Source organism: Lontra canadensis, unplaced genomic scaffold (assembly GCF_010015895.1).
Source record: "Lontra canadensis isolate GAN:19392208 unplaced genomic scaffold, GSC_riverotter_1.0 scaffold3, whole genome shotgun sequence".
Taxonomy (NCBI): Eukaryota; Metazoa; Chordata; class Mammalia; order Carnivora; family Mustelidae; genus Lontra; species Lontra canadensis.
In genome coordinates, this window is record NW_022630997.1 from 26,889,499 (window position 1) to 26,906,753 (window position 17,255).

At 38.1% G+C, this 17,255-nt stretch overlaps 1 protein-coding gene across 11 annotated transcripts in view; it reads left to right on the top strand.

Annotated features, from left to right (window-relative positions):
* The first annotated feature begins 3,926 nt into the window (after positions 1 to 3,926).
* CSGALNACT2 (chondroitin sulfate N-acetylgalactosaminyltransferase 2) overlaps positions 3,927 to 17,255 on the top strand; it is a 43,305-nt gene continuing 29,976 nt past the window's right edge. For all 11 annotated transcript variants that reach the window (XR_004380219.1, XR_004380223.1, XR_004380224.1 and 8 more), the window contains exon 1: positions 3,927 to 3,967. The gene's annotated coding sequence lies outside the window, so the exon portion shown is untranslated. The remainder of the gene's footprint in view (positions 3,968 to 17,255) is intronic.

The following is a 17,255-nucleotide window of genomic DNA, read 5'->3' on the forward strand; positions in this document are numbered from 1 at the left end:
AATTCAGAAAGAGTGGCACCTGAATCTACCAGAAATTGAAGAGGTTGCCATCTATAGTGGGTAGAATTGACCCCCCCAAAAGATTATATTCAAGTCTGTAATTCCACAGCCTGTGAATTTGCCCTTATTTGAAAATAAGGTCTTTGTGGATGAAGTCATATTGCACTATGGGGGCGCCTAATCCAGTGATTGGTACCCTTATAAGGAGAGGGAAATTTGGACACAAGGAAGACACAGGGGAGAATACCATGTGAAAATGGACGCTAGTCTGGAGAGAACCCCAAACTCAGGTCTGTGAACCAGCTTGAGCAACAGTGTTCTAGGGCCTATGCCAGCGTTCTGCCCTATGATTCTCCATATGTTAAACAAACTTTTAGAAAGCAGGCAAAACAGTAACATAAAAGACAGCAAAAGGGGATGAAGGGAATGGACTGATTCCATCAAAGATTCCAAATAAATGGGAATCAATAACAAAACCAGATTCCCAAACTGAGAATTAATAGCCAAGGAACTCAAGACAAAGCAAGCAGAGGTCAGACCCGATGCCAATTTGCCATATCCTTATAGACTTGATAAACCAAGAACAGCAGGGTACAAGGGACCTCTGTGAATACCATGCCTGAGTGAGGGCTATGGTCTGAGGCAATAAGCAATGAAGGCCATAGCTTGGTGGCCCCATTAAGGAAACTATGGAAACAAAAATGGCCCAATGAGAATAGGCAAAGGCTCTTCAGAGCTTGCTATATAGCAAGGGAGTCAGCCCTCATCACTTCCATTTGGCAAGAGCTCAAAAGCAGGTTAGGGGAGTGGGAAAGCTTTATAGTGATGAAGAAGAAGAAGAAGGAGAAGGAGAAGAAGAAGAAGAAGGCACCGCCACCTCAGAGTGGAGATTCTTCGGGAAAAAACTCTATGCTTCTGATATTAATATACCACAACAGTACTTTTGTATTTTTCTCAGTGGAACTACTTATTTTATTTGTATCACCCATTATCTGCCACAGAACTTGAATTATGCATTATTGTCTCTCCAAATTTAAATTACATGCATTTAGTATTTGATTAGCAATTCAAAAAATAATAAAAAGCTAACAATTTAAATCCATTGATGGCAGAACCTCAATTATTTTAAAGACAACAATGCTAATGAAGAATACAACTAGCAGTGTACAAGACATGACTGCTAACCCTAACCACACTGCTTCAACTTTAGGTCGGTTCCTGTCCTGGGTGAGCCTCTGCAGTTTCCTCTCTGAGTTTCTGTTTTCTCCAGGGTAAACTGAGGACCATAACCTACTCCACAGGGATGTCAATAGGATTAGAAGGGTTAAAACTGGGAGAAGCATCTGCTGCTGAATGCAGCCTATGCCACACGTGGCTACACAGCATGATCAGTAAGGAAAGTGTAGGATAAAGGAAGAAAAACAAATGCTATAAATAAAAAAACCCAACACTTATAAGGCTAGTGGAGGTAGACAAAAAATAGAATGTTAACGTGGAAGGGAGTGGTTCTACTGTGCACTGCAGCACAATGGAAGGTGAGGCTTTTTTGTATCTGATTAGTGGAAGTAGAGACTTATCTTGCTATTACTTGGCCCCCACTAGAGGAAAGTTAGAGCTGTAGAATTCACCAGTATTCAGGCATTCATGCATCTGTGGGTATGCAGTGAGCACATATAATGGGTCAGGCCCTGTGCCTGGCTTAGGAGTGCTTGAGAGAAAAGGAGAGGCCATGTCCCTGCCCTAGGGGAGCAGATAGTCTCATCCAATTTAAAGTCTGTAGGGGCAGCAGAAAAAGAAACAGCCTAAGCATTTGCTGTTATTGGATATGATACTGGAGGACAAGGTCCACATACTCCTTCTTCTGTAGACTTCCTAAGGTCCATCAGCAGGAATGTCAGGCACAGGCTGATTACAACGTCTTAACTAACAATATGTAGTAACTTAGAGTGGGATGGAGGGCTTCAAAGTTGCCAGCCTGGGAACATAATCCCCTGACAGTTCAATGGACTGCCATTTATATTTACTTGCAGTAACACCTTAAATATTTAAAGTACTTCTGTCTTATCCTCTTAAATTCACCAATGCTGTGCTCTGTACCCACTCCCTAATTCTCCCACAAGAATTTACATTTGCATTTACACTCCCAAGCTGGATCCTCAGGTTTACAGAACAAAAACACCCATGGCAGTCTTAAACATTAGAGAATTTACACTAAGTAGACTCACACAAGGCTGACTGCCATACCAGGCATCTGTACAGAAAGCTTAATTATGACAATAAACTTAATCATTCATGCCATCCTCTTGAGGGGTCTGAGATTCTGGATAAAGGAGATAGATTCTGGATGAGGGAGAGATACTTGTGCGTTCTTATTTTAACCAATTCAATTCACATTTATTGAATGCTTCTTACATGCTGAGTAGTGGTAGATGAAAAAGACATGGTCCATATCTTCACAAGGTCCCAGACCCATGGAATCTATGACTAGATGAATTATTTACTCTTGGGCCAGGTTGAGGGGAGGAGTGTTAAAACTATAAACGCTTACAGTTGCTCAGAAATGACATGAGAGAGGAATGACACCTTGATATTAGGAAGGGGCTGGACATCCAGCAAGCCTGGCTTAGAAGTAGGCTATCCACTCTCTTACCAGTGGGATTTCCCACAAGACATATCTGACGAGAACATCTGTATTAAAGACATCCAAATGACCATCATACAATGAAGACAGCTGTGACCGGGAGCAAATCTTCCCTTCTAGGAATGCCACTTCTATGGGATGCATCCCATAGTCACCCCAGTCTTCTGCTCAGACTAATGTACTTAATGGTGACAGTGAGCTTCAACTGCCTGCCACCTGTCAGGCAGTGTGCCAAACACATCAAACACAAAATTGCATTTAACACTCACAACACCCTTAGGAAGCATATGCTATCATTACTGTCCCTACAACACAGCTGAGGAAACAGGCTAAGAGAGGCTAAGTGTGGTCACCTGCCAAGGTAGCCACTAAGGAAAGCAGAGCATGGTGGGAGGCAGACCCCACAGCCACTCTTACCACCTCCGTGTCCTGCCCAGACACAAGCAGGGGCTGGTGCTGCCTGATATCGCCCCCGCCCACCCCCCCGCACAGGCTATCACTCTCCAAGGCAGCGTCCTTGGGGGATGCTCTGAAATAAGCAGTTGAGTGGAAGGAATGTTGGGGAGGGCTTTCTTTTTTTCACTCACTAAAATGATACAGCGTTAGCTCTCAAGCCATCTTCCACAATGTCTCCCTCGTTTCACATATAAGGAAACCCACCCACGTCCAAAGTAATGGAATGGCTAAAGGTCCAGTGGCAACTCAGGACTTCCTCGCTGGGGACATCAAGCGCAGCCCAGCACCCTTGAGGATGCTGGGACATCTCTGTCGATCTGTCAGTCCTTAGCTCAGTGCCCACCAAGGCACTCTTCGCCCCTTCGGGCTCCCAGGACAGAGGTCCCGAGCAGAACTGCCCTGCCATCCTCGGCTGAGTCCCTCCCTCTCGCAGTCAGCGGTCCTCTGCAGCTAGTCCTCCTGTCCCCGCAGACTCTTGTTCCGGTGGGAACGATTTTCTGCCTGGGGCACTCTACCGGTCGCTATAAATCGTTTCTGGAACTACACACACACATATTTTAACAGATAATCGATTAGTCACTACTGTATGTCAGTTTGAGTTTCCCAAGCCTGACAAGGGGCGCGGGCGGGAAAGTGGGCGGGGCTAGGGCGCGGCTGCCGGCGTTGGGTGTGGGCGGGGCGGGGCAGGCGCGCGCCGCGGCGGCAGCCTCATTTCCTCACGCGCGCCGGAAGTGGCGGTCGTCTGCGCGGCCGCGTGTGGTGGGCTGCGAGGCGGTGAGAAGTCCTGTGCGCTGGGCGCCGCCGGGGTATGCCGGCTGCGGGGGAGAAGGCGGCGGAGCGGCGGTGGCTTTGCGCGGACTGGTGAGTGCTGTGAGTACCCGGCCCCACCCGGCCTCGCCTGCCTGTGGCTCTGGCGGCTCGGGCCGGGGCAGTCTGGTCTGGGCGTCGGGGCGCGGGCGGAGGGCTGTGGGTCCTTGTCCTGGTCGGGTGGCTTCACAGACGAGCCAGCCAGGGGACCCTATCCCGATGGGGTCGCCTCCCGGACAAGCCCTCGGGAGGCCGCTGCGGTGTCAGGAAAAGTCACAGTTTTTTCGGAGCGGTCTGAGTTCTCTTTTGAGAACGATGCTGTCAGAGGACCGTTGGTTTGGGTGTGTTTTATTTTTATCACCTTTTTTTTTTTTTAATCTAACTCACCGCTCTATATGCTTCTCTCAGTGCATAAACTTTGTAGTCAGCTGTTACCTCTTTATGGCGTTAATGTAGTAGTCTGTTGACAGCAGCCCCTCGCTCTATCTGCCAGAAACCAGGAGCCTTTAAAGACGCACATCCGTGTAGGAATTAGTGGGGCGGAGGAGACTACAGGACCGGGAGCTTCTTGCATTTTCAGTCTTCATCTGGAAAATTGCGCTATTTCTGAACAGCGGGCGGAGGATTAATTTGTAAACGCAATAGTGATGCTTTTATTGGTGATGACATTATTTGCAGAACGAAAATTTAATTATAAATCTTAAGCTCTTATCCTTCAGCGTGTTCTTGAGATTTATATGCAGCGTCTGGACATTTAACCTCATTGAAGGTTCTCAGGAGCTGGGTCTTTATTTCTGGTGGAATTAATGTTGTCCTTAAAAATGTATTAAAACAGTGCTTCCAGGGCGCCTGGTGGCTCAGTCCTTAAGCATCTGCCTTTGGCTCAGGTCATGATCCCAGTGTCCTGGGATCGAGCCCCACATCTGTCTCCCTGCTCAGCGGGGAGCATGCTTCTCCCTCTCCCCCGGATTGTGTTACCTGTCACGCTGTCTCTCTCTCTCTCTCTGTCAAATAAATAAAAATAAAAATCTTAACAAAACAAAACACAATGCTCCCAAATTTAGACATGGGAAACCAAGTATCTTATGACTCAGAATGCTAACCTTCATTTTGTATTATTATTCTGATACCATTTGTTTAAAATCATTTACAGCTAAAAGAATATAAAAAGGATTTTGGGTTTCCAATATTTATGGCTGAATATGGTTGACTACAATATTTATTGAATATTGACAGTTTGGAAATTACGTTCTTTCTTAACTTTTTTATTGAGGTATAAAATACATGTGAAGTCATAAGGTACCTAAATCTTAATTATACAACTGAGTGGATTTTTATATACTTATTAACTTGTGTTACCACAAGCTAGACCAACAAATTATATTTACAGAACATTTCCATCATCCCAGGAGTTTCCCTCTGCTTCTTCCAAGTTTTACTCCTGCCCCCAATCAGTGTTCTGATTTCTGTCATCATCTCTTAGTTTTGTCTGTTTTGGGCTTGTTGTTAATGGAATCATGCAAAATGCTTAGCACATTGCTTGTGAGAGTCACTCATGATGTTTCATGTATCAGTGGTTGTTATCTTTTATTGATGGTTAATATTCCATTGGTATGACTACATGACTATTCTTTTGTTGATGGATATTTGTGTTTCCAGTTTCTGTGATTACATATTTTGAAGAATACTATGACATTCTTATAAATGTTCTTGGTGAACACCTGTGTGCATTTCTGTCAGCTATGGAATAACTATCATAAGGTAGGCAGAAAATTGTTTTAACCAACATGGAGTCTTTCTTTTTCAGTAGAATTTGTTATTTTAACTACTGTAACATTAAAGATTGGTAAAAAGCAAAACTATTTTGAGTTCAAGACTTAAGTGATTCATTACTGTATTATTATTTATTTCTTTAGTTGCACATCTGTGACAATCTTCTACCAGACTCTGATTACTTGTTTAACTGTTAGATAAGTCTGTTAGAGCTGGTGACGATCTGTCCCTGAAGCTTATTGCATAACACTTAGATAATAACTGTGTTACTCAAGTTGGTGGTTGTTAAGGGAAACGAAACACCAAAATGATGTGACTAAAAAGTGGATTGAAAATCATGGGTTTGCAAGTTAAAAAAATTATCTTGTTGTCATACTATACAAGTCTGGGTGTAAGTATAAAATTGCATTATAGTGTTAGCTACAAATGTGAATTTGCTGCAGGAGTACAGTGATTTCCATGTATACTGAGATGCTGATACCTTTATAATGGGGATAAACAACAAAATTAGTAGCGTATAAGAGATATGTAGAACTAGACCTGAAGCAATGGAATTGATGTAAGGAATAGAAGAAAACTTTAAAGTTAATATTAGTATGCTCAGATTTGGGAGGGCATCATACCTATTTAACGTATATAGGCTGCCTTGAAAATAATTAGTTCTTGAATATTAAAAAGTAGAAATAGTAAAAAATAGTTATGACATGGAAAATAGATCCAGAAGAATCAATGAGCATCTCATAGCAGTTCCAAGAAGAAACAGAAATTAGAAGAGGAGAAATAACTACAGATCATGAGGGTAGGAGTATCCAAGCTGAATCTTGGGCATCCAGAGCCAAACGGAAAGATGTATCAGGAGACAAAGTGTTGCCCATAAAATCAGCCCTTCCCTCTCTGGTCTCCATTTCATCTGTGTAGTGGGAATGATCAGTAAGTATACCTTTTCAGCAAGCTTATAGAAAAATGTGACACAAGTTAAGAGTTTCTGGCTAGCTAACAGTAGATGCCTGATTTCCCTTTCTCACCTTATGGTAGAATGTCAAAAGAAGAAAGGAAAGCAACAAGGAAATTTCTCTCAGAAGTATCTGAGTTTATGAATGGACTGTCTAGTTCATTCATACATTCATACAGAGAGTCTTAAAAGATTATTGATAGACACAGTAGATACATTCCAATGAAATTTATGAACCTCATGGGTAAATTAATATACAGTCTCGTAAGTTTCCAAATAGAAACATATGGTTACCTATAAAGGAGTGAAAATCGGATGTGCACTTAGTCTTCTAATCTGGAACATAGAATGTTAAATAACAGTGGAACATTATTTAAAAAGTGCTTATGAGACATATTTTGAACTAAGAAACATCCCTAACCAACCTGTCATTCAAAGTGGAGGCAAAATAGGGGCCCCAGGTGGCACGGTCAGTTAAGCATCTGACTCTTGGTTTCAGTTCAGGGAAGGATCTTGGGGTGTGAGATCAAGCCCCATGTTGGGCTCCAAGCTCAGTGAGGAGTCTGCTTGCTGGAGTTTCCCTCTCCCTCTGCCCCTCCCAGCACTTGCTCAGTCTCTCATGCTCTCTAAAATAAATAAATAAATCTTAAAAAAAAAAAAAAAAAAAAGAAAAAGGTCAGGGCAAAATTTTAAGAGTGTATGAAAATGTAAAGATTCAGAGCACAAGTTGCCAAATATGGCTGTTCACCTATTTTAGTATGACCTGTGACCTAAGAATGGCTTTTATATTTTTAAGTGCTTCAAAAAAAAAACAGTGAAAGAAGAAGAATACTTTGTGTCATTAATTATAGGTAGTTCAAATTTCAGTATCCATTGGAATATAACTATGCTCACTCATTTACAGATTTCTGTGGCTGCTTTTGTGCTCCAAGGCAGGGTTGATGGTTAGGATATTTACTACATGGCCGTTTACTTGCAATGTTTGTTAACCCCTGATTTAGAGCCAGAAATAGACCTCCTCCATATGTATAGGAATTTTGCTTATGATAAAGGTGGGATTTCCAATTAGTGACAAGAACATGGATTATTAAATAACTGGTAAGAATTGACTATTTGAGAAAATAAGTTTTATATTAGGATTATTTCCAATAAAGCTGAAATGGAGAAGTCATTCAAGAAGAGACTATTTGACTCCATTAACAACAACAAAACAAAACTTTACATAAGTGAAGTAATACCTAACACTTACTGAGCACTTAATGCTTGTCATGTTTTACTTGACTAATTGTTATAATTGTTATAATATAATTGAAATGTTGGTTCTATAATTATTCTCGCTCAACAGATGAGAAAACTGAAGCTTATAGAGATTTTAAAAACTTACCTATAATGAAGAATTAGAAAGTGTTAGAGGGAATATATGAATTTAGCCAATTATATGAATAAGACAAACTAAGAGAAATGTTTATAATCTGTTAATACCATTTTATAGGTGTTATCTGTGTCAACACGTCTGGGTCTACCTCATTCTTTTTGAATATTATATGATTGTCTGCAGTTTACTTCATCTTTCTATTGATAGACTTTAAATTGCTTTTCTTTTGCTGTTACATATAGCAGTAGTAAACATCTTCTGCATGTGACTGTATACTAGTATGAGTATTTCCATAGTATAGAGTCTTAAAATCTTAAAAATGGAATTGTGAATTGCTGGATTAAAAAGCGTGTGCATTACATCAAATTTGTCCTCCAAAAAGTCTTTGTGTCTATTTTTAGTTTCTCTTTAATCAAAGGAATTGAAACATCTTGGAAGAAATCTTGGCCATCCAGATAAATTACCTCATTTTATAGATGAAGGCCAGATAGGTTTAAGTATTATGGCCAAGATTACACAGCTATTATACTTGACTTTTGTAGTTGCTTTTCCTGTGCTTTTGACACATTTTTGCCTGTATTGATAGCATGAATATTTCTGTCATTTGTTTTGCTGAAATCTGAGTACCTTGAATATAGTTTAACCCAGAAACACTTCTTCAAAATGATCTGGTATTACTTGTTTTTAGCACCCAACACAGTGTCTGTCTTAGTCAATTTGGACAGCTTTAACAAAGTACCACAGACTGACTTATGAACAAGAGAAACTTATTTCCTTTAGTCTGAGATCAGGCACCAGCATAGTTGAGTTCTGATGAGGGCCCTCTTCTGGGACTGTCAACTTTCTGGCAGAAAGAGGGCTATGTTATTCTCTGGGATATCTTTCATAAGAGCACTAATCCCATTAAGGAGGCCTCCCAAAAGCCTCATCCCCTAATATTATCACACTGGGGTTGGGATTTCAACATATGAATGGGGATTGGGGAGAGAAGCATTCAGTCCTTTGCAATACCTAACACACTAGGTACTCAAATATTTTTTAATGAGTACTACCTTCTAGTGACCAGTACTTTTATTTCTAAATACTTACAAACCATTTATTCAATGACATGTTTAAAAAATCCATTTATCATTGTAACTCATCAATTGCTCAAGAAATAAATGGTTCTAATTCCTTTCCTTATAAATACTGATGCTTCATAAAGTTTTAAGTTTTGTTTTTCCTGTCGGTGCTTATGTTTCCCAAATAATTTTGTAACTTTGTTTTCGTTGTGTAAAAAGTGAACTAAAAATTACAAATTTAGTTTTTGAAAACTATAGTAAGAAACTGTGCAGAAATTTAGGAAGATTATACAGAATAGAACTTTTAAAGTAAATAGATTCAAATGGATTGTATTTTGCAAAAGGCAGTAAGTTACTCTTACTACAGAAGTTATTTTGGCACACTGCAGTATAAGTACCATGGAAACGATGTATGAAATATGTATAAGTAGTACTGTAATATTAGAGAATCAAAAGATTGAGTAGAGGGGTGCCTGGGTGGCTCAGTGGGTTAAAGCCTCTGCCTTTGGCTCAGGTCATGATCCCAGGACCCTGGGATCAAGCCCCACATCGGGCTCTCTGCTCAGCAGGGAGCCTGCTTCCTCCCTCCCTCTCTCTCTCTCTCTCTCTCTCTCTCTCTCTCTGCCTCTGCCTACTTGTGATCTCTGTCAAATAAATAAAATCTTTTAAAAAAAAGATTGAGTAGAAACTGCTCAAAGGTCATATTGTTATGTAGTGATCAACATCATAGGATGAACTGTGTTTAGCACTCTTCTGTTGTCTCAAAATCACAAGGCAAATAGAAAAGATGTGAGACCTTCAAAGTAATAGGAGTTCTACTCTAAGAGAATGGGTGTTGCTGATTTTGTTTTTGTTTTTTGTTTTTAAGTAATCTTTACACCCAACATAGGGCTCAAACTCATAACCCCAAGACCAAGAGTCATATACTCCACCAACTTAGCCAACCAGGTGCCCCTCTTATTTTGTTTCTTAAGTTCAAACTTGGAGTCAGCAAGTCTTCATGCTCATCTTTTTAATGAACAAAATGGAGTTTTCTTAAAAATGCTTCTTCAGTGCTACTACTAAAACTAAATCTGATTTGGTTTTATTTTTTAAATAGCTTCATTGAGGTATAACTGACATATATATGCTATACATATTTAAAATATATAATTTGATAATTTGAACATATGTATACATCTGTGAAATCATTACCATAGTCAAAATGATAGACCATATCTATCACTCCCAAAAGTTTCCTTGTGCCCTTTTTTTTTAAATTTATTTATTTTTTTATAAACATATAATATATTTTTATCCCCAGGGGTACAGGTCTGTGAATCGCCAGGTTTACACACTTCACAGCACTCACCATAGCACATACCCTCCCCAATGTCTATAACCCCACCCCCCCAACCCCCCTCCCCCTTCTTGTGCCCTTTTATAATTGCTTCCTTTTACCAGTTCCCTGACTCCCATCTGGTCCCAGGCAACCACTGACTCTCTCTGCTTTCTGTCACTACAAGTTACCTTACATTTTCTAGAACTTTATATAAATGGAATTATACAATATGTACTCTTCTGTTGTTGAACTTCTGTCACTGAGAATAATTACTGAGATCCACCCATGATAATGCATGTATCAGTATGGCTGTACTACAGTTTATTTATCCATTCACTTGTTGATAACCATTTGTGTTGTTTCTAGGTTTTGGCTGTTACGTCTAAAGCTACTATGAGCATTTGTGTACAAGTCTTTGTATGGACATATGCTTCATTTCTCTCAGATAAATATCTAGGATTGAAATGATTGAATCATGATAGGCTTATGTTTGACTTGTTAGGAAACTAAAAACCATTTTACATTCCCACCAGCAGTATATGAAAGTTCTAGTTCTTCCACATTGTCACCAACACACCTACTTTTTAATTTTAACCATTCTAAAATTAGCCATTCTATGTAATGGTATCTCATTGTGGTTTGACAGTGTTGAACATTTTTTTCATGTGCATATTTGAAGTGTTTGTTCAAACAGTTTGCCAAGTTTAGTCTGAATACAAGTCCTTTATGAGATATGCTTTGCACCTATTTTCTCCTGGTCTGTAACTTACCTATTCATTCTCTTAAAAGTGTATTTCAAAGACCACAAGTTAACAAATTTTAATGAAGTCCAGTTTATCAGTTATGCTGTTACTATTACATCAAAGAAGTCTTTGCCTGACTTAAGGTCACGAAGATTTTCTCCTGTGCTTGCTTCTATTTTCATAGTTTTAGGTTTTTCATTTAGATCTGTGATCCATTTTGAATTCTATCCTAGTGAATGTGTAGTATCTCCTTGTAGTTTTGATTTGCATTTCTCTACTGGCTATCGATGTTGAGCCATATTGCATGTGCTTACAGGCCATTCTTAATCTTTTTAGAGAAATGTCTAATCAGAACTTTTGCCCATTGGGTTATTTATCCTTTTAAATATTGAGTTGTAAACGTTCTTTATATATTCTAGACACAGGTCCCTATCAGACAGATGATTTACATATATTTTCCCCCTTCTGTAGTTGTCTTTTCACTTTACTGAGGATATCCTTTGTAGGACTAAAGTTTTTAATTTTAATAAAGTCCAATTTATTTATCTTGTCTTTGGTCTTTTGGTGTCATATCTAACAAATCATTGCCCAATTGAAAACCACAGAGATTTACACTTATGTTTTCTAAGAGCTTTATATTTTTAACTCGTACATTTAGATCTTTGACCTACTTTGAGTTAATTTTTTAATAGAGGGTGAGGTAGAATTCCAGTTTCATTCTTTTGCATGTAAATATCTGGTTGTCCTAGCACCATTTATTGAAAAGACTATTCATTCTCCATTGGATTACCTTTCTACCTTGTGGAAATCAGTTGATTTAATGTGAAGACTTATTTCTGGACCCTAAATTCTATTGATCTGTATGTCTATTCCTATATTAGTACCACACTATTTTTATGTATTTGGTTATTGGGGGGCACATGTGGGAGGAGGGGCAGAGGGAGAAGAACAGGGATAAATAGACTCCCACTGAGTGTGGAGCCCAATGTGGGCCTCTATCCCAGGACTTTGAGATTTCAGCCTGAGCTGAAATCAGACACTTAACCAACTGAACCACCCAGGCACCCCAAATTAATTGATTTTTAGATGGTACGCCAATCTTGCATTTCTTGGATAAATCTCACTTGGCCATGTTGTATTATACTTTTTTATGTGTTGATGGATTAATTGTACTAATATTTTGTTGAGGATTTTTGTGTCTGTATCATTAAGGAATACTCGTCTGTAGTTTCAGTGTCTTTATCTGGTTTCGATATCAAAGTAATACTGGTCTCAGAATGAGTTGGGAAGTAGGTCTATTTTTTGAAAGAGTTTGTGAAGAATTGGTATTAATTCTTATAAATGCTTGGTAGAATCCACTAGTGAACACATGTGGGCCTGGATTTTTTTTTTTGTGGGTAGTTTTTGATTATTAATTTAATCTCAACATAGGTCTACTCATATTTACTGTTTTGTCTTGAGTCACTTTCAGTGGTTTGTGTCTCCAGTTGAAAGGATTTAAATAATTTGAAAATTTATCATTATCCATATTGTTAACATTTCTGGTTTCTTCATTGCTTTGTGTAGATTCCTGTTTCCATCCGGTATCATTTTACTTCTGCCTAAGGAATTTACAGTGCAGGTCTGATGGTGATGAATTCTTTTAGCTTCTTAAAGTCTAAAGAATTATTTTCCTTTTAAGATTTATTTATTTATTTGAGTGCGTATGCGCACATTTAGCGGGGGAGAGCAGTCAGAGGGAGAGGGAGAGAAAGAAAATCTCAAGCAGACTCCCTGCTGAGCACAGAGCCCAATATGGGGCTCTGTCCCATAACCCCAAGATCATGACCTGAGCCAAAATCAAGAGTCTGACACTTAACCAGCCAAGCCTCCCAATGACCCAAGAATTATTTTTCCTTGTTCTTTTTTTTTTTTAAGTTTTTATTTATTTATTTGACAAAGAGAGGGAGGGAACACAAGCAGGGGGAGTGGGAGAGGGAGAAGTAGGCGCCCCGTTGAGCAGGCAGCCCAATGTGGGGCTCAATCCCAGGACCCTGGGATCGTGACTTGAGCCAAGAGGCTTTAACCCCCTGAGCCACCCAGGTGCCCCTCATTTTAGTTTTCTTTATGACATTTGTATTTGGTATTCATTGAGCTGCTTTTTATAAATTTGGGAAGTTTTCAGACTTATGTCTTTAAATACTTCTCCTTGTCCCCTCTCCCTTCTTTAGAGACTCTAATTACATATGTATTAGACTGTTTGAAGCTGTCAGACAGCTTTCTACATGCTCTATTCATGTTTTTCATTCTTTTTTCCTTCTCTGTTTTGCATAATTTCTATTGCAATGTCTTCAATTCATTAATATTTTATTCTGAAATGTCTTATCTACTATTAATCCCATTCAATGTATTTTTCATCTCAGACATTGAAGTTTTCATCTGAAGTTCAGTTTTTTATGTTATCTGTGTCTCTGCTTAGTTTTTTTAACATGAGTATCTATTTAAAAACACTTAACAATTTTAATGTCCTTTTCTATGAATTCTAGCATCTGTGTCAGCTCTAGATCAGTTTCAGTCATTGATGATTCTCATTATAGGTTCTGTTTTTATTTTTCTTTGTATGCCTGATCATTTTTGTTTAGATGTCAGACATTGTGAATTTTATTTTGCTGGGTGCTAGATATTTTTATATTCCTGTAAATATTTTGAGGCTTCTTGTGCAGTTAACTTGAAAACAATTTGATCCTTTCAGGTCTTGCTTTTAAGATTTGTTAGGCAAGACCAGAGCCATGTTTAGTCTAGAGTTAATTTTTTTCCCATTACTGAGGCAAGACCTTTTTGAGTACTATACCCAATGCCCCATGAATTTGAGGTTTTCCAGTCTGTCTGGTGGGAACATGCACATTATTCCTGGCCCTTTATGAATGCTGAGTTCTGTGTCTTCTAATTTTTTTTTTTTTAAGCTTTAGTTAGTTTCTTTATATGCCTGCACTTGTCAGTGCTCTGCTCAGTACCTAAAGGGTGTGCTCTTCAGATCTTTGGAGTTCTCTCTCTCTATGTGGCTCTCTCTTCTGGTACTGTACCCTTTCAACCTAGCTGCCTTGATCTCCTCAGACTCCCGGCTTCATCTCATTAATTCAACAAGTCACCTGGGCTCTACTTAGGAGGGGACTCCCTGTGATATGGCCTAGAAACTAAGGCAGTAAGCTGGGCAATCATTTGTTTCTTGTTTCTACCAAGGATCACTGTCCTTTATTACCTAATGTTCAGTATCTTGAAAACCATTGTTTTATATTGGGAGGGGCGGATTTTGGATTTTATTGGTTGGTTTTTTTATTGTTTTAAGTACAGGGGTAAATCTGGTCCCTGTTGTTCTATCTAGGCTATAAGAGGAAGTCTCTTTAGTCTGTCTTAAAGAGTAAGAAAATTAATGGCTCCTGGGGCACCTGTGTGGCTCAGTGGGTTAAAGCGTCTGCCTTTGGCTCAGGTCATGGTCCGGGGGTCCTGGGATCAAGCCCTGCATTGGGCTCTCTGCTCAGCGGGGAGCCTGCTTCCTCCTCTCTCTCTACCTGCCTCTCTGCCTACTTGAGATCTCTGTCTTTCAAATAAATAAAATCTTAAAAAAAAAAATTAATGGCTCCTAGGGTTTCTTTCAACTCTGAGATCTATGATTTTGTGTTATATATCTTGATAGCTCATTTTCCCATCTCCACAGTTATCTCATTCTCTGCTCACACCACTTAACTATTTGCTGTTTGTGCATAGAAAGGTGCTTGAGATAAACTCTGGGTTACAAATGAATCTTATTTATGATATGAACACATTACATAGAATGATGACAGTCAAGGTGTAACAGCTGAAAAACTGATGTTTTCTCCAACATGTTAATGTATTTAGAACTGTTATAATCTAGTCTTCTAGGATTTGGCTAAAGAGTTCCCTTCAAGAACTAGGCAAGTAAAACTTTAATTGCTATTGATGGCAGACGGTAAAGAAAATAAGCATGGTCTGCCATAAAATTAATTTCATAAAAATTGTATTGTTCAAAAAAAAGACTATAATTGATACTTTTTATTTTTAACAACCACAGAGGTATGCAAATAACATTTATATTCTAAAGTAATTAGAGCAACTTTTCTTTTGTTTCAGTGGGTAATATTCAACTGTAAAAGATATAACTGTAAGATAAGCATGTAAAGTATTGCAAAACCTGTATTTTGCTTAAGGGAGGGGAAAATGAAGAACTCAGCTTTAATAATACCACTCAGTAGTTATAGAACCTTACTTACACCTTTCATTTTTTTTAGCTTATTGTTCCTATCCAAAATGAAGTTAAGATCCACCCCATTTTAAAAAGATGACATAGAAAATATGTAAAAATACTTTATAAACCAGGATTCTTCAGGATTTTTGGACCACAGCTTTCTTATAAATACATTTTATGTAGAGATCTCATACATATACATATATATATATATATAATTGCAATATAAAACTTATTATATGTGGTGTACACTGATTTTTCCTGGTCTTTTTCATTGAAAAGTAATCCTGTATTTAGTGACCCATTAAATGGATCATATCTCACAGTTTAAAATATATTGTCTATATAATGAAAAAAAAACTATGAAGTACCATATTAATAAAAGGTAGAGGTACTTAGATGATACTAAGTACCTCTTAGATACTTAGATACTAAGTACCTCTAAGATACTTAGATACTTAGAACTAACATACTGTTAGTTCTTTTTCAAGTTTCATTTCAAAATAGTTTGAGTATAGTTATGTCCAGTATTTTTGCAATTAGCACCTTTACCATAAGCATTTTACCTGCATAGCTAATTGGCCCTAAAGCAAAATCATGAAAAAAAAAGAAGGGACATTTATTAAAAAGGACATATGAAGCATGAAAAATGAAGAACAAAATTTAAAAGACTATTGTAAAATACAGAATATTTTTAAATGTGTGTAGATTCATGGCAATATTATATAAATAACTGATTTTATTTTGTGGATTGTACCTAAACACTTGTGTTCATAGTCTTTTGCTCATAGTGTTGTACTTTTTTTTTTTTGCTTATTAATTCATGCCCTTGTTCAGCATTGCACTTTCTTTTTTCATGAAACTTGTTTCTTTCATTAAAGAGGCATCAATTTCCAAATACTAGAATATATATTTGTAACTGAGCTTCCTATTGTATTGTGAAAGCCTTCTACACTGTTGTTTGTTCTTGGCATTTTACCAGGTGTCCATTGATAAACATTCCAAAGTTCTATAGGAAATGTGGGTTCAAAACTCTGCCACTGTATAGATCATTATGAGGGCTGAGATTTATATAATATAAAAATAGGAGTACTGCGTCAATGGAGCAGTGAAACCAAACTGTCAGCCAGTTAGTTTTTAGTCTTCTACAGGATTGCCTTATGGCCTATCAGCTATGCAGTGAAAATGCTTGTCACAAATATGCTTGCAGCAAAACTACCTGGAACCTAGTCAAATATGCATAATTTATTAATAATTACTACAAGATTATGACTCTGCATTTTCAGTTTTAGTCTTTTTTTCCCCTAACAAGCAGGCGAGTAAGAACTTAAAATAGTTAAAAGAGATACCTCTGAGTTTTAGCTTTCAAATGATGATACTCAAGTTATTTCTTATGCTAAGAATTATGGTTTTGAGACGTGGTAAAGTCCTAGGACAAATATTAACTTTGCATTCTTATTTTTTAATTAGATACTTCTCTTTATACCAAAATTTTTTCCTATTTTTTTCTGCATCACTGAAAACAAGCTTTACAATCGTAAAACAAATGGCATCATATTAAAACTTCTTTGTAGTAGATTAAAATTTTCATGATACTTGGTTATCATTTGTTTATTGAAAGTAATAAGTGGTTAAGGGTACTTAAGTCCATTATTTTGGTCTACTAGCTATAAGAAGTTTGAATCTATCCTACATTTTTATACAGATATGTGCCACAAGGAAAAAAAAGGAAAAAGAAAAGGCATTAAGGCTTTCCTAATCACTGAGAAGGTGAATAGGACTGATGTTCCCCCAGTGATCTCCCATAAGTTCTGCTGCACTGGTAGAAACCATCTCTATTAAAAGCTGCTGGAGTATCACACATCCTTGACAAATACTTTGTT